Here is an 18,048-nt window from a genome sequence, read left to right as displayed (position 1 = left end):
TTATTATTTTGCAGGGGATTAAAAAACATCAGAAAAAAAAATCAGAATAAAATAATGCCACACTTACACAGCTGGCCAAGTCTTTTTAAAAGTAACAAAAGAGTGGAATTAGTTATGACAATTGTGCATAAAAAAACTCTTAATCCACACTTCTTGTCCAAATCATGCCCTTCATTTGCATGACTCATTAACAGCTTGCTTGCTGATAAGCGAAGTCAAAACAGCCTTAAGCCAAGAACCTTCTTAGCACCCTGAAAGAGTAAGACAGTGTAAGATGAGGAAGCTACACATGGACCTAACTTACTTTAAACATTACTGACTAACATACTTCTTTTTTATAGAGCACGAGAGTTTATACTGTTTCGTAACTGCAAGTACTCCAAACAACTCCAGCCCTCGCTTGTGCGTGAACAGGGCGTAACTTAAGTTTTCTAATTTTCCAAGCTTTGGGCAATAAGAAGTCAAAATCAAACAAAATACGAAGTTGCATAAAAGAAGCCGCTGACACAGTCCATATGCGTTAAAGAAGAAAAAAAATCAAGTAATTTTAAATCGTATAAACAACAGTTGGACATGGGCATTTAATCTGCTTAGGTCCTACTGAAAAATCCCAGCAGACATGTACATTTATCCTTTGAGAACATGATCCGGGCTGGCTGGAGGTAATCAATTCTTCCACTCTTTCTTAGATACAATTATTTTTTAAATATAAAACTTGTCTTGACCATGTGCCTTAAAACTTGACTCAAACCCAACTGCTGCATAAGGCAGAACAGGGAATTCACAGGGAGCTTGTGAAGAGTCTTTCCTTTATGTGAAATCACACATCCAGCAAAGCGGAAATCTTCTAATTCACATTAACCAGTTTCAGCAAGAACTTAAAGATGAATTACTAAGATACTCTGGACTTAGAAGCCTGTCAGTTTTGTACCACTCTTCATAGGTCAGTTGATAAAAAGAAGAAAATTAAACCCACACGCTTAAGGAAATATAATGTTTTAACTTCGGCAAGTCTCAGCAACTCTATCAGGACCATCCACACAAGTAGCCTTTCCCTTCTCTTCTCAGGCAAGAGGATGTCAGAGAAAATCCAAGACCAACATGACAAAAAACCACTGACGTACTTATCGTCATTTTGCCCCTTTGCCTTTTTTCAAGTAGACATCAGAGTTTCCCGAAGACTCATCAGAACAGAACAATTCTTGCAAGATGGATATATAATTACTAAATTAGCCCGACTACGTGGCAGTCTCAAATATAAAATGACAAACAACCTAATCTAAGGCAAAATTCTTCTGTAGATATGCCCTTCAGAGAGGACATCTGGTAAAACATCTTGCGAAGGGATGGATATGATAAATCAGATGCAGCGAAGTAATGTGAAAATGTAACTGGTGACGACTTTAGAGAAAACTGAAGAACATATGATAAAGACAAGATAAAGTGCGCTCCTGAGGCTGCCTGGAAAGAGGGTCAGAAAAAAAGCTGCTGCCTGGAACTCATTCTGCAGAACTGAAATACATTAATTTAGTGCCAAAATAAGCAGAGTCACAATTTACACATCTCTGTCCAATCAGTTTTCGTTCAAAAATACGATCTTTCCTATTTATGTCACAGAACCTCTTGCACAGTCTCAGAGAAGTGTAGCACTTAGGGACGGAGAAAAGTCTAATTTTACTTTGCCAATAAACACTTCTAACTTTTAATGTACTTACCACATCTCAGCTTTCTCCTACTTACAGAAGATGCTGGTTAGAATGAGCATTTACAAACCCAGAGAAAAATAACTCAACGCAAGGAAAAGCAAATGGAAATAATTTGCTCAAACATTTGGCGTATCTTAAGAAAAAAAAAATTCATGGAATTCTCAGAATTAAATACAAGCTAAAATTACACAGTAGTAGCTTCTCCTCTTGTCCTAGAACGGGCATTGTTCCACCTACAAAGGGCTGAATAGAACGTCTAGACAAACTCCCTCTCCAAAGCTTCTCCACAATGCAAAGGATGCTCAAAAAGGTCTGAAGACACTGCAAATGATGCCAGAATCTCACACCCAGTAATCCCCATATTCAATTACAGTATTTAAACTCTTTATAGGCAGAATTTCATCTTACTTATTCTTCTAAGCCTCAAAGGACAATACATTAACACCCTACTCCATTTGAAAAATCAAGCAGCTTCGCCAGTACCTGCGTCCTACCCCAGCTCCGTACGCGTCCTCGTCAGAAAGGAACGGACTCGACCAACAGGACTTGGATCATTCAATCATATTAAACACTAAAGCAATTTTGCTAATGCAATCTTACTGCTCAGACAGGGGATTTTTAAAGAAGCTTTAATAGCAGATTTGTACCAACTTCCCGCTCCCATTTTTTCTCTTCTTTCTCTCCTTCGTGACAGGGATTCATAATTCTTAGGGAGGTTTTCAAATTATATTTTTGATAGAAAATCGTTATTGCAAAAATAACAGCATCGAGGGGTATGTATCTGAATGTGCAACAGAACCAGCCAGTAAGACCAGACCTGACATCATACGCTCTCCAAGGCTGGCAACACTATAAATTGATATTTTTATTTGAATGTAATAGGATACTTTTTTTCTACATAGAGGCTAAAATAATACTGCCAAAGTCAAACCACAACAATTTCCTTCACGAACGTTAGCAAAGACTAAAATTAATTCAAAATGTTACACTCCAAACGAAGCCTTGTTACGAACATGCAGAAAAATCAACACTGGAATCAAGTAACAGAGATATTCCTCGAAAAAAGTCTCTGCCATTCTGCCAGTAAGTAAATCCTTTAGCCCGTATGACATGAACAACGCTGAGAACAGAGAGAAGACACTTTTGAAGCCAGTTAGAAAACACTGTTTTATAAGTGACTAATTAGTTATGCAAAATGTTAAACGAGAAGCTCCATACCAAAACATCAGGCTGACAAGGTAGAAATAATTCAGGAACCATCTTTGTAGATAAATGGCCTTGTAACATCTCTTTGATTCACACAAAGGCCCCCCAAAAGAGAGTAATACCGAAAAGTAATTCATTATAAATGTCTTTCAATTCCACACTGGACAGATGGCTTAGTTCTCTAATGTGACCTCTTTTTTTTATTTTTTTTTCATTTTTACTGGATTAGATCCAGCAATCCAATGTTAGTGTGATGTTTAACAGCTTAGACAAGATTTAAATAGCATTTATCCCACACAGTGTTTAACTCGCATGCTGTTCATTTTTTCCACTCAATGCAACAATTTAAAAATTAGAAATATAGGTATTATTAATAATTTCCTGAGGAGATCTTTCAGAAGAAAGACAATTTCACTAAATGATCTCAGGGAGATCGAGAAAAAGAGAGAGGGAAAAAATTACAAATTTGTAATATAAAAGAGCGTAATCTTTCCTAAACACTCAGAGGAAAACACCACATGCGAGATGAAGAGAAACTCTACAATTCTGTTGAATCTGTATTCATGATATTGTGGACAGTAACAGGGGAAACTCTCCACACATTCTCTCACTTACTAGCACACTATTTACTTGCTTCCAGGTTTTTTGGTGGGTTTTTTTTTGTTTTGTTTTGTTTTTTTTGCTTTCAGTTACTATTTCCAACACAGCTATTAATTTCTTTTCAGATGTCTGCTATTTCAGAAGCATGGGCTGGCCCTGCAGACTCCTGCTACCGTATGTGGTGTTTGCTAATGAAGGCACTCGTGCAAAGAGCTTCCCTGCACTCTTCTGAGACCGACGCAACAGCTATTTTTTGCAAAACCAGACTCAATGCGGAACTTAAAGCTTTTGGCAGGGGCCGGATTTTAAACAGCATAGATTTTTATAAAGAGCCTAAAGAGATTTCAGGCAACCTGATTAGAGAAATACTATATTTTAAAACATACAAGGTAGTCACAGTTCTAGTGTGATTTATTAATCAATGAATTAAAGTTTTAATTTGATTCAGCTACCTGCCGAGCAAGTCTCTGCAGGTAGCAAATTCAAGTTGATAGAAGGCTTTTCAGAAGCATCAATTAACAATAGTTATTAAACCAGTGACCTCTGCCAGCTTTTGTGAGATGACACTTCCTGCTTGGATAGGCAATGAAGAGCGTGAAAAGAAATTCAACAACTCTCACGCTGAGAATGTGACTTCAAGTCTCAAGACTCGATGAGACAGCTGGCACCATCCGTGACGTCTGTACAGCAATCCTGGAAGTCTCTGCCTCTTCGCCCAGATTCCACAGGGGATTTTTTTGGGGGGGTGTTTTTTTTATTGTTAATTCAGGCTCTTGATCTTTTTTTTGTAGAGCCTCTGTAAAAATGCTCGTTTCCTGGCTCAAGTAATGAAATCGCTTGTTTTGAGCAACTTCTCCAGCTATCAGCTTCCTTGCCAGGCTGTCTTCTCTTGCAGTTGTTAACACCGTCCTCTTGCCCTTTCTGAACAAAGTGCTTCAGCAGTTTCCTCTGTCCTCTCACCCCATTTCCAAGTTTCTCTTGGTGGAAGACTCCAGCCGGGCTCCTCCTGGCTCATCCCGTTTCCTTCTGTTCCCTTCTCATCTGCACACTACCTCAGTCTCTGCTACTCCTTCAATGCCTCTGTTCCCGCTGTGAAATCTTTATTCATGATATGTTATAAAGGAAAAATGATACCTCTTTCAAATAATTAATCGACTTCTAACTACCATGAAGTAAGATGAGGGCAGAAGGTGCAAACCTGAGTCTCTCGAGTTGTAGACAGTTCTTCGGTCTTGGGGCTACAACATACGATCAGCACGAGGGAGTTTCAGCACTGGAGTGTCTTGGTACAAATTGACAGTTGTGGAAAGAAGCAAGTCAGAATGTGTGGACTGTAAGGAATAAATTTGCTAAGATACCTTGGACAAAGGTCCTAAGGAACAGATTCACGCCCAACTCCCCTCCCACCTTGTAGAGAAGTGAGACAACGCGCATCTGTAAAGGCTGAAAGATTCAACTCTAAACCTGAAAGGCAGATTTCTGTTTATTCTTGCAAGTTAGCTTGTTTTCAACTTTGCTATGGATGTTATTTTGGTCATAGAGGAATTACTTTTTATTATTGAGTGGATGCAAAAGATTAAGTTATGTGCCTAAATAGTCTAGAAGTGTTTACATATAAACACAGGGTGGTCTGTCTCAAAAGCATATGCACAGAGAGCTGTATCAAACACTTAACCATCTGCACTTCTCACTCACAAAAGGCCAAACCTGGTGCAGCACTTAAGGATGCTTGTGAAGCCGTTTGGACAGTTCTCTAGAAGGCAAACCAGAGTGTTTAAGGGTTGGGTTTACAGAAGCATTTAGAAACCTGAGGCTGCAATTCAACAATTTTCAGTCTTCAGCACCAATAGTGACATAAGGCACTGACACATCCCCTCCCGCATGCTGCAGCATCCAGCCCTCTGAACCGTGCTGTGCTGTAAGAGCTGGATCACACAACTGATCTGGCTTTAAAAAAAGGAAGAAAAGTACATTAGTTTAAACCGGTTTCATGATTCAGCTGCCTGTATGGCTGCACACACTGTGTGCCAGCACAATTCCTTCTAGGGCCATGAACCATGGGCCAGGAATACCAAGCACTGGGGTCATTCTCTTACAACAAAATAGTGGTTTATGGTAAAATGTGTTACTTACACTCTATTGTTTATATGACAAACACAATTCTGAATTCTTCAGTGCTACTGTGAATCCACTGATAAGTAACGTGGTGTAAACCAGCAAGGAATGTCCTCAAAGGTGTGAGCTGACAGCAATGCTACAAATAACAGAGAGGTTCTCATGCTGAATGCTTGTGGAATGCAAACCAGCCCCTGAATCAAACGGTCTCTGGATACCTGCACATTTACATTACATATGAACACCTCTTGAATGCACTTGGAAATCACACATGTCGTTCAGTGCATAGTTCGTTTTGTAAGGCAGAGCAAAACGACATCTGTTCGAGGTATCGAATTCTGGTGCCCTGCCTTAAAAAGCATAACTTTAATAAGGGAAATTTCAAGTCACAAATAGAGACCTCGCAGTCAAATTCCCGTAGACATTTTATTATATTGTTGAAATAGTTTCCTTCATACTTATGTGGAACGCTCTTCAAAATGCCTTTAATTCACAGCAGTAATCAAGAGAGGAATATGGATATTAGAATGTGTGAAAGCTGCTTAACAAAATAAGAATACATCTACTTTACAGTCATCACCAGGATCTTGTCTGAGCCTGTTACTAGTCTGTGCTTTATGGAAAACATTAACTCCTTTATACACACCTCGAGAGGAAAAACAGCCCTTCCCTGACTACAGGAGGAGTAGTAACAGAATTTCAGAAGCAATACTTCACAGTACATATGTACCGTTTATATTTGTACTTCTTTGTGAAACCGGATATTTCTCCACAGCCCAGCAATAAATGCTAACAACGGTAATTTTCAGGGGCCTGGATGAGAATCAGAACTATAACATCACTGTTTATCTACAAAGATGGCTCTTGAATTACTACTAACTTGCAAGCAGTTTGTGCCCCACCTGTTAGTCTAAATCTGCACCCGCACACACGCTTCCACACAAAGCCCTCAAGAGGAACTCAAGCCGAGAGATGCAGACAGCTTTTTAAAAAATAATACATAAATTTAAAAATAAATGTTTGCACAAAGCACACACAGTTCTTCCCCCAGGAGGTTTCAGAGATGGATAATCCCGTCCCTCTGCACCACGTGTGTTCAGCAGAGTTCATCTCAGGTCACCTGGGTCTGCACGGGGAGGTGAAGCCACCTCTGCTGCACTCGCCAGTCGATCATGCAGCGCGGGAGAGAGGATTAAACGGTGACGGGCTGGTGTTCAGTAAACACCAGACGGTGCTTTCAAAGGCCTCAAAATGGCACATCAAGTTCAGTCCTGCTTGTAGAAGTGGTGACGGGCTCGGCCGTTTTCAGGCCACCTCCTCTGCCAGATCCCCAAACAAAGTCCAGGGGCTTCCTGCACACAGGGAAGGTCTCGTTGTGTGGAGTGACCGCCTGGTGGGATCCTGACGCTGCACATCACTCCTGTCATTCCTCAAGCCTGCCTTCTGAAGCCAGAATTCTGTATTTTATAACATGTTATTTTCAGCTCTGCTATTGAAGAATGACTTCAATAGCAAAGTCTTCTCAATTTCTCTCTTTGTGCTTTATTTCTCCCTCAACAGAGCAGAAATTACAGTACTTACCTCCTTTTATGAAAAGCAACAGATGATGCATGATCCCTATTATGTATTCTATACCTGTCCAAAGCAGCAAGATTTTACCTTTGGGTGGAGAGACTGACAAAGAGGAAAGATCCTGTGCGGTGCCCAGTTAGACCTTTTCACACACTGTGCTTGTCCATATGACAAGCGCTGCTGGAAGGAAGAGATCTCGGTGGTTGTTTATGCTAGGCGGGCACATCAAGTCCCAGAACTTAGTGAAGGCAACACAGATTTCAAAGGATGGGAGAAAGGGAGGATTAAGGATGTAACCCTCTGGAGAATGCCTAACGTATCAAAACCAGAGAGCAGAAGAGTCTATTTCATAAGAGAGGTTTGATTCGTACCCGCTAGGTTACCAAAGCCCTGGATTTTGCTGTTTTAAAAAAACCTGTCCCCTACTTAAATCACACTGACGGCTGACAGGCAGCCTCATGTGGTTTTAAAACATTCTTTACATTTGAAATGGCTCAATACTCTGAAAATCTGGAATTTCTCCTTGTTACCATATGTTTAACTTCAGCTAAAAACACAACAGCTTACGGTCTCTGCCACATCTGCACCTAATGCAGACGCCAGCACACGTATCGGAGCTTCAGCCTTCATTAATTAAGGCAAGTAGGTTGTGCTGGGTTGTAAAGTTCTGAGCCCTATCACCTCTAATGTGTCCTGACTTGTTAGAAGCTTCTGGAATGATGATACTCATCTTTGAGGTAAAATGGTTTCATTCCTACAGATCCAAGCTAAGGTCTAGTGCTATCTCTTACCTCAGAATCTGCACCGGATGCGTGCTGGATTTTGCAAATACATTTCTAAAGCTGGTACCCAGGCCAACAGCTAACGAACACGTAGGGCTGGGACGTAAAGACTCAAAAGATTTCAAGCAGCTGCTCAAGAAGAACATCCACTTCAAAATTCAGTGTTTTATTAAAATTACAAACAAAACCCAGACAAGTCTTAATAGCACTAGTTCTGAAGGTACTTAGGATGCTTGATATCCGCCTTTAAGGGCACTTAAGATCAATTTAGTCTGTAATTAAAAGGAAAGCAAAGATGAATAAAAAACCAGAAAAGATGAGAAGCTGTAATAAATGTACAGCCCAGCGCAAATTATTACACAACCATTTACCAAACACCCATTTAAACTGTTGTGATTACATACTTTAAGTTTTCTTGAGGGAATTTCATAATTAGTCCTGACTGTTTCCAGGATTCTGCTCTGATCAAGTATTTCGATCTGCCTGTGATCTCAAAACTCAGAGGTTTATCAAAACACTCATTCAAGGCCATCTTTGCACTCCAGTATGAAAACTGCATATAACAAGTACAATTAAGCATCTACAAACTCAAGACTCTCCCAGTACAAACATTTTGGAGAGAGAAAAGCCCTTCAAAATATTATTTTCTAAAAAACCACACCCTCATCACTTCTTCCTCCAACATGACAAGCTGTTCCTTCGGTTGGGATTTTTTAAAGGGCTCACGGAAATTAATTGCAAGGCTTCTACAAAAAAAGTCAATGTGGGGGAGGAGGGTTAATTCCCTTAAGCAAATTCTCTGAAAAAAAAAATCTCTTTAAACAACAGAGTTAGTTAAGGAACGTGCTTATCGTGGCAGTTACTCCTGGGCTTGCCAAACACAGCCCAGACACCTCAGCAGAGCGACTGCAGAGGTTTGCTGCACCTTTTTGGCCGTTTTCCCACTCCTGTAATCAGGTCCCCTCTCATTTGTTATTTCCCCTCACACACGAGGATCACTGTACAACCACGGCAGAGATCAGACAGGCTTTATGTTCACCCTGGCTTTCTGAACGCTGGAGTCTCTGCTTTGCTGTGTTCCTCCGCTGCGTGGAACAGGCAGAGCAGAGTTTAAAGCACTTCACAGGGCTGAAACCTGGACTAAAGCCAAAGGAGTATCAGGGTAAGCAAACACAGCTCTTTTCATGAGCATATTCTTGTACCTGCATCACTGCCCAACACCTGCAGAGCTTCCCTGAAAAGCAAAACATTAATCAATTTATGTCAAATATATCTAAAGTAGAACAACCCCTTTAAAACTACTGCATCTCGTGCTATCAGGGAGAAGTGTTCAGTCCATTAAAAACCAATACAACTGTGTTTATGCGAATTTACTAACAGAGAACACTGCCTTCGTGGAAACCAAGGAATGAAGATCTCCTTAGGTAAATACTGACATGATTATTAACAATGCCTAGCTTGGCTCCTACGTTAAGTTTCCCCAATTTTGAGCACCCACTTCACCAGCTCAAAATAAGCTGGTTACCCAAAGTAAAGGTATTCCAAATTGTCAGATAATTGCTAATAGTAAATAGGCACAGATTAAAAATAAAAGTTTCCTTAAAAAAAGAAAGACCACTGTAAAGTGAATGAGTGGTGTGAAATAATCCACCACTGGATGGGACTGTAGGTGGTCACAAGCGAGAACTTGGACTCTGTCAAACACCTCCAAAGCTCTGCTACACAAGGGACAACAAAAGATTTCTTGCAGACTCTGAAGACAATACCAGCCTGACCAGCCTTTTCTAATCAGCAGCCAAAGTGTCTCTCCCTGCCTGTCAATGACAGCGTCTCTCAGCAGGGAGTGGTTTATTATTCTAATAAGATGCTCCAACCAAGAGAGGGTCAGCTATGAATCACTACCATGAGAAGATTTAATTAGATTTTTACACCGACTAAAGACATTCCCTGCACACAGACAAAATTTTAAGCACGGAGATGAATGATAGCGCATTTTAAGGCAAGGTTACTTTGGGTTTTTTGTTTTAAACTTAACTTTTATGTTGAAAGAGTTCAATAATGTTTTTGATAAAAAGCTCTCTATACAAATCTCCACTCAACCAAGCTTTACATTTTCCTACGAAAAGGGCTGATGACAGCATAAACAAAAAAACAAACCATACCCAATTAAAATGAAATAAATCTCTGCTTCATCACAGAGTAGTTGGACATCAAACATATATATACACAATATATACCAACATATTATTGTATGGTGGTGTTTTAACTAAAAATATACTGTATGAAGAAGAGAACAGGAATCAGCTTTATTAACACACACAGCTGCAAACCATCTGTATTAGCAGACAGAACCTTCATTAAGAGTAATCTTAAATCAAAGATTTTCTAAAAGCAACCAGAGGAAAGTCGAAGTCAACGATGAGGGCCAGGACTATTCACAGCTGAGGAACTATTTGAAACAACGTGGCAACTAAGGACCACCCACCAACCAGGTGCTCTGTGTAGATTGTTCACACCAGCATTTTAAGATGCTGGAGAACTTCAGGAGAAGGTGTTCAAGCACAGATCTTTGAGATCCAGTATATGCTGACATTTTAGCAATTAGTAGCAGAAGCAAGCAGTGGTTCACTTGCTTATTGCTGGTGGAGGATGATGCCAAAGACAGTAAAAATTAAGGGGCTTAAATACATACAAACACAGAAACAGATGATTTCATGGACCTATCGACAGATGCAAAAGTACATACCGGGACAGAAAGACGGATATTACAACACTCAGGATTCAATTTCAGAATTTTTATCCCCATTGATGACATAATACGAAAACAGAGAGAAGACAGTAATTGTGGAATAACAAAAAGAAATTAGTAACAGGAGATAATATTTTAGCTGTACTAGCAAAAATTATAATTGATTTTCTGTCTCTGGTGTTAAAAGTTGCTATCTTTGCCCTGAAAATAAATTTTCATTTTAAAAGCATAACCATATGTAAAAATAGTTCTACATGGCATTTTCTGTCAACAAGCTCACTTTACAAGTGGCGTACAAGAGCCACCATTGCTCTGTCATGGCAAGAAATTTGTTTAACTTGCTTAGAAATACCCAAGATTAGACAGCGTTAGATCCGCTTATCATATTAGGCTGCAAAATCAGGCTGTTGAAGAAGTAACCTTTTGCCTAAACGTTATCCAAATTTCAAGTAGAAAGGATTGTGAAGCCTCAAGATATCGACTGCTTTTAAGCCAAATTTTAGACTAAAAAAACCAAACCATACAAATACCTTACATCCCAGGCACTCCTCCTTGAAATACTCCTTTTAGGTAACTCATCTGCTTCTCACTGGGGTTTTTAGAGAAACTACCATAATCTACGTTACTACTAAATGTACTTTCTCCAGAAATATCTGCTTTCTCCCCCCATCAGCCACCCTGCTTCAAATTCTCCTTAGAATGGTGTTATTTACAAGGTGTGGGGTTTCAGCAGACCTGCTTAAATAAGAATAGCACGAACTGGTCCTCTGGAAGCAGGTGAATTGCCTCAATGATAGCTACAAGTGCTGTCTTCCATCCCTGGCGTTTTTTAGGATTCAGCCAGGTAGCATCGCAGCCAGCCTGATCTAGCTGTGACAAGAGAGCACCTTGGAATGGGAAGCTGGGCTAGGTGCCCTCCCGAGGTTCCTTCCAACTCAATCTGCAACTAGAAATCGAAGAGGATTCAAGAGTTGAGAGCCTGGAGCACCCACTGCCACAGCAGACTTTTCCAGTAATGTCTACTTGACTAGAAAATACAAAAAGCTGCAGCAGGCAGAGGGTGACCAGAGGTAGGATTGGAAGAATAAACACAGAGGAGAACAGCCGGAGGGATTACAACCACGGAGTCTGTCGGGTGTGCACAAGGAACAGATGACACTGGAGTAACTCAAAAGACTAAACCAATGATTATCAACCAGGACGTATTTCCTAAACAACACATCTCAGCAACATTTGGCTAATCAACCCAATAATATCCTATTTTCTTAAACTTAAAAGTGAACTGTGAAACAAAAGCCATAAATGTTTAAGCTTTGGTATTTCTAATCAAGGTAAAGTACTGCTGAATGTGACTGTGACTCTTCTAGCTATGAGTCTGCTGTGTAGCTGATTAGCCCCAAATTTAGCTCGGAGTTTGATTTGTCATTCAGCCCTCCACAAAAGGTTCTTTTATAAGACCTGTCTACAAGGCACATACAAATTTGTCATGAGCAAAGCATCATCTTTGCTGAGCAACTGTCAAAATGTAAAAGCCAAAATGAAAGAAAGTTCCGCATGTAAAACAGGAAAGTTGAAAAGCCTGGTTTTTGGCTGGAGGGGATCTCAGTTTTATAGTGCTATTTTGGACACAGAGATTAAATTCTGACTTTAAACACATCAAAATAGTAGGGTATTTTTTGCCACTTCTAGAGCACATTTGATTTTAACACCAAGAGCAACAATCAGCAAACGAGCTCAACAATTCAGAGATTCAAGAAGTCTAGGGAGCTTGACACAGACTGACAGGCTCCAGCCAAGCTTGCTGTGTGATTATTTCATGTGTCTGCACTTTGTCTTCCATCACCGAAATGAACACCTAAAGGCAAGAACACAAAGGATACAGAATAATACATCACCATTCACTTACCAGAATGAACGCTGACAGAGCATAGTTAGAGCTCCCTATTAGGTCGTGCAAGGAGGGATTACACGGTCATTCATTCTTCCCCACGTGTCACTCCTGGACTTTGAGTTTTGTAAAAAATTAACCGGTCTCGAACAACTGACAGTAAAAGACAAAAATCCAGACTCTTCCCCCGGATGAAAGCATCTGCCTTACAGTTAATGCCTTCTCTTATCCCAGCTTTGTACAAATATTACTGGAGTCACTCTCAGCACTCCTGCACAGCTCCCAGATGATACAATTCATGTAGTTCTCACGGGGAAACCGAGGCAGAAAGCAAGTCAACAAAACAATAATTTGCTCTGCAATAACTTACTCGGGAATCTCTGTTTCTTTAAGTGCTTTCAAACATACGTGGTATGGAATGCAAAGGCTGAATGTTACTCCACAACTGTATTTTGTGAGGGACAGAAACGAAGTACTACAGGCAACAACAGAGCACAATGACCTCACACAGAATGCAATCTTTACTTCGTTTCATTCAAGGTGTCCAGGCAAACTCAGCAAAGGTTAAATAAGCCATTAACTACTCTATCACGATCTCTGTGCCCAACTCTTACTTTCCTTTCCAACATCCAGAGCAATATATTAATTTCAATGTAAAAAACGCTGCAGGGAGGTGCTTTAAGTTCACAGAAGCAGCAGCTAAAATTAGGGAACTTCCTACAAGATCCCCCTGTCCACAACTTGCAGGCAATGAAGAGACTGCAGGCAGTCACAGAAAAAAGTCAGAACAAAGTCCGTGGATGTTTAAAAGGTCATCCCTGCCCACAGCGTTTTACTCCCTATGTTACTCATGCAAAGGTAAGAATCAGGAAAACAAACTAATGAGGCAAACGTTTCTGTGTCAATTAGAAATGTGCATCACACTATTAATAGGGAATGACACATACTACTGAGTAACGTTAATGAAATGACAAAAGACAGTGTTACTCTTTACTTGGTAGAACCCACACAGCAAAGAGGAAGTGCCTCACAAAATCAAACCATCAGGAATTAAAATAACAGTAGAGCAGCATCCATAAAAGAGATGAAACCAAGTTACTTCACCCAGTGAAACTTCTAATGGTTGCATTTTAGTTATTTCTTCCACTGGCAGTTGGGATCAACAAAATAATAGTACAAAAATACTTCAAATCATTAAAAATGAAGAGTATGTTTACAGGAAAACTATGAAGTCATCGGCTGGAATTTGCTACCCAAGCTTTTTTCACTTAACCCATCCATAGGGTTCCTCATAAACACATGAATACCCAGAGAATGCCCTAAAGTGAAATTAAAAAGTAATAACAGTTATTTTTAACATCAAGTGAAGAAAGCAGAGCAAAGCAGTTCTCCTGCTCTGTGTCCTTCCTGGTTAGAAAGGACATTTAGCTGTCCTTCTCAAACTCAGAAGTGCGTTGGGCGATGGGTGCTGAGCCCAGCGCTGCAGTGGGGCCAGTTCCCCCACCGCCACCCCCTGAGAAGGGAACGGCCCCCACAGCCCCCAGGTAAATCCCCTTCCATAGTTCATTATTGAGGAAAACATTCCCTTTTTGCAGAGTTACTGTCGAAACTACAGGGGACTTTAATTGCCTTTATTTTCAGGTGTGACCCGGATTTCAAAGGTTTTTTTACTGTGATCTGCCTAGAGCTTCCTTTCCTTACCAGTCCAGGATTCCTGTTTGAAAGTACTTTTATCCCCCCTCACAGTGTAGTTGTTTAGTTTTCCTCTCAAATAGCTAAAGATTACTTGGAATCACGCAGAGTTACAGAAATAAAGGCATTACTAGACACATTCACAATACATTCATATCACGTTATACAACAGGATTATGCAATAACACCGTTCTTGCTAAGCCACCAAAATACAAAGACTTTCTCCCGCCACCTCACTATGGGTCTGCTCTTTCTGCTCGTCATCTCTGACAAGGGAATATACACCCAATGCAGATGGAAACACTCGCTGTAATGCGTTTCGGACTTTGGCAAGCAGCACTTTTAATTTATTCTTTTCGAGTCGAATGTCTGCTGCAGTAAAGCAGCCTCTAATCAGCCTCCCCCAAATAATAAAGTCAAAAAAAAAAAAAGGAGGGGGATAAAGCAATCATATGATAAAATCACAGCTTTTGCTAAAGCTTTGATATCATTATTAAGTTCATACAAATTTCCTCTCTTATCTAGCTTGTTCTTCACTGTCTAATTAGTCCAACCACTGGTAGTTTGTGTTCCCTTTTTTTCCTTTTTTTGACACAGAAACAAGCAGTTAAACTAGTATTTGCAGTCTTTAATTACACATTAAAATCTTCATCCTTAACTTTCTTGTTTTACTGAAAGTACAGGATTCCCTACAGTGCTATATTAGTGTTCTGCTCTGAATGCTGCAAGGGCATCTTCTAATGGCTCGGACTGTGAAACAACTTTTAATTAATTGCCACCTTTTAATGGCATGGCTCTCACGCAAACATTACCTTTAAGGCAAACATACATCAAAGCGTTCGAAATTTGCTCTTTTAGAAGAAAGCTGCAATTCCCAGCAACACTACCATTACTAAGGGCTACGCGCCGCTCCAGCTCCGTGCACACATCGAAAAATGGACACGCAGACCCAGGCTGGTACGCGGCCCAAAGTTTCCAAAAAGATCCAGCTTTGTCATTTCCCGGCCATGGAGTGTTTCCAGCTCATCTTCAGTAGATGGGAATTACTGCAAATCACTGTGCCCAGTCGCACAGGGCTGCACATCACACTCAGAGCAATCCTATTTTCGGGATTAGTTTGTGGAATACGGCACCAAAATATCAACAGCAATCAGCCTCAAGCCTCTTTTGGCTAATGCGTTCAAGACAGACGCGTTCACAGAGGTGTTTGCTACGAGGACATTTGAGCTAAGGCTATCGGGCCGTAACGGCTCCCAACACACTAGCAAGTGAAGCTCTGTATGCCGTAAAGAAATGATGAAATCTAAATCACATGCACTCTCCTTCTACAGCAGTTAGTTAGAATATTTGTTGAAAAGTGAATAAACAAAATAGATTTTTCATCCATGCTAAAATACACCATAAAGTTTTACAACACAACACATTTTGGTCATTCACTAGGGATAAAGCAGCATCCAAGATCCTTTTCTCCTGGAGCTGTTTGGACAGAAATTATCCTGTTAATGAATATCATAAAGAACATTTGCGTTTAGTCAAATTTCTGTCCTTTGGACAATCTGCACTGATCAATGCCTGCTGGTTTTTTGTAAATACTTTGTAAGAAAACATGCAGCTGTATAGTACTTAATGGAATGAAATGAAATTCAGCATGGAACAATAGCCAAAAAAAAAATCACTGATCTGGCATAACAAAACAAAGGAGATTATTACAGAAACCCCTGCTGTCAGATATTAGGAAATTACAAGAAGATTAAAATTTTTGAGAGAATCATACTTCTAAAGATGCTCAGAACAGCAAAGGTGTCGACTCAGTACCGAGTTGCCAAGTTTCACCAGGCTCAAGAACAGCAGCTGTTACCAGAAATCTTCAACACAAATTCATGTTGTACCCAAGTAGTGGGAACATGGAGTCTAATAGTTGGAGTGATCAAGTGTAAAAGATAATTGGCTTACAACATAAAATTGGCATTATATTGTATTACAAACTGTAAAACAATTTGCATAAAAGCAACTGTTGCCATCTCTGCTTGGAAGACAGAAGTGAAACCTGAAGAAAAACCCAAACCAAACCAAACCATGGCTGCTATCTTAAAAACTATCGTATTTTCAATAGCTGCCGAAATTCATTATGATCTGAATTTCTCAGCACTTATCTTCCTGTAACAAACCTGTTGAAACATGGGTTTCCTGTGTGCTCGTTATTCTCTATTATATTGTAGCAGGCAGCAGTTTGAATAGGCTCATATTATTCTGCAGTTTTCCTTTTAAAGAAACTAAATACTGCATTTATATTATTTGTTTTCCTTTGAAAAATTCTAGAGGAGCGCATACCATCCGACCACATGGTTACATCAAAGCCCTCCACCACAACTATATTTAGAAAAGAATGGAATAGTAACCCCCTCAGCATGGATTTTATAATTGAAATAGATTTTCCTCTAGGGAATGGGCAAATGTTCACAGAACCACCTGTTTAATGAACGCAATCCTTTTTACCGGAGGTTACAAAGAAGTAGTATTCTACCCAGCCAGATTAGCTTTGGTAGTTAAAATATCAATACTTGAGGGTGGAAAGCCCAATATTTTGGACCTTCTGTGCAAAACTATGGAACTCACTAAAAAGCAAGACACAGGAGGATTTAACAAAGATCAACTACATATCACACCAGCAAACACCTGGGCAGGAAAAAAAAGAGTCAAGAACCAATTGGCTGAGATTCTTTAGGGGAAAATAAGAGTTATTTGACAAGCTGATGAAATACAGTATAGAAAATTTTAGCAAGACTTTCTATTTCCGTGAAGGAAATGAAATATTAGAGACTTGAGTATCAAGATGTTGCAAGAGGTGCACACAAACTCTCAACACCCTAAAAATCAGCGTACCAGTGAGGGATAATGCAATCTCATTGTACAACAATAAAACAGCTTCACAAAACATCTGCAGAACAGGTGTTCATCAATTTACTAAAAATAAAAAGAAAACAGTGCAGCAATGTGATCCAAACTGTGCACAAGTCACCAGATACTAAAATTAACATTCCATCTGCATGATACATGGCTGCGAAGTAATGAAATCTACTTATGTAAGTATTATTGTCTTACAATATAAAGAAATTATTTTTAATCTTTATTTCTTCATATAAAAAGGGATTAACCTGTGGAGCAAAAGGGTCACGAATTACAGCAACACGTTCCTTTGCAGATCCTGTTGCACTGTCTTGCTAAAGTCAAGCTAAAGGAATACTGTGAGGAACTTAAACGTGAACAGGGATATTAAATGAGCTCCCAGCATTGCAAGTTATTGGAAACTGATCTCTTCCTTATTAATACAATTCCCCACCATGTACAAAAAGATATCGCCATGTTCCAGAATGCAAACAGAGTTTTAATCTTTAATTATATCCTCAACCTCAACTCTTCTGGAGAGAAGGATAGATGTGGGCCTGAGGATTATTGCTTTATTACATTATCATCTCTGTGGTATTTAATGAATATTGATACTTAATGCAGCTTTGCCGGGAGAGGGAAAGAAGAATTTTCGAGCTGCACACAGAAGTTCTGCTGACTTTTCTCAGAACGGGAAACACAGCCGCCCACCTCGCTTCCCTACTCTTGAATAGCTCTAAGAAGCCCAAATGTTCACGCTCCTAATACCGCACGGGATTATTGCAAGAGCAACACTTGCACGTGCAGTGACCGCTCTGCCCACAGCCCCTGCCCCAGGTGTGACACCGGAGC

At 40.0% G+C, this 18,048-nt stretch overlaps 1 protein-coding gene across 1 annotated transcript in view; it reads right to left on the bottom strand.

Annotated features, from left to right (window-relative positions):
• The window catches only part of MED27 (mediator complex subunit 27), a gene marked incomplete at its 5' end in the record, with an annotated part of 50,730 nt that overhangs the window by 27,252 nt on the left and 5,430 nt on the right, over positions 1–18,048 (bottom strand). The window lies entirely within an intron of this gene.

This window comes from Apaloderma vittatum, unplaced genomic scaffold, assembly GCF_000703405.1.
Source record: "Apaloderma vittatum isolate BGI_N311 unplaced genomic scaffold, ASM70340v1 scaffold15884, whole genome shotgun sequence".
Classification (NCBI taxonomy): domain Eukaryota; kingdom Metazoa; phylum Chordata; class Aves; order Trogoniformes; family Trogonidae; genus Apaloderma; species Apaloderma vittatum.
The sequence above is the reverse complement of the archived record's forward strand: the minus strand, read 5'-3'. Positions and strand labels throughout refer to the sequence as shown.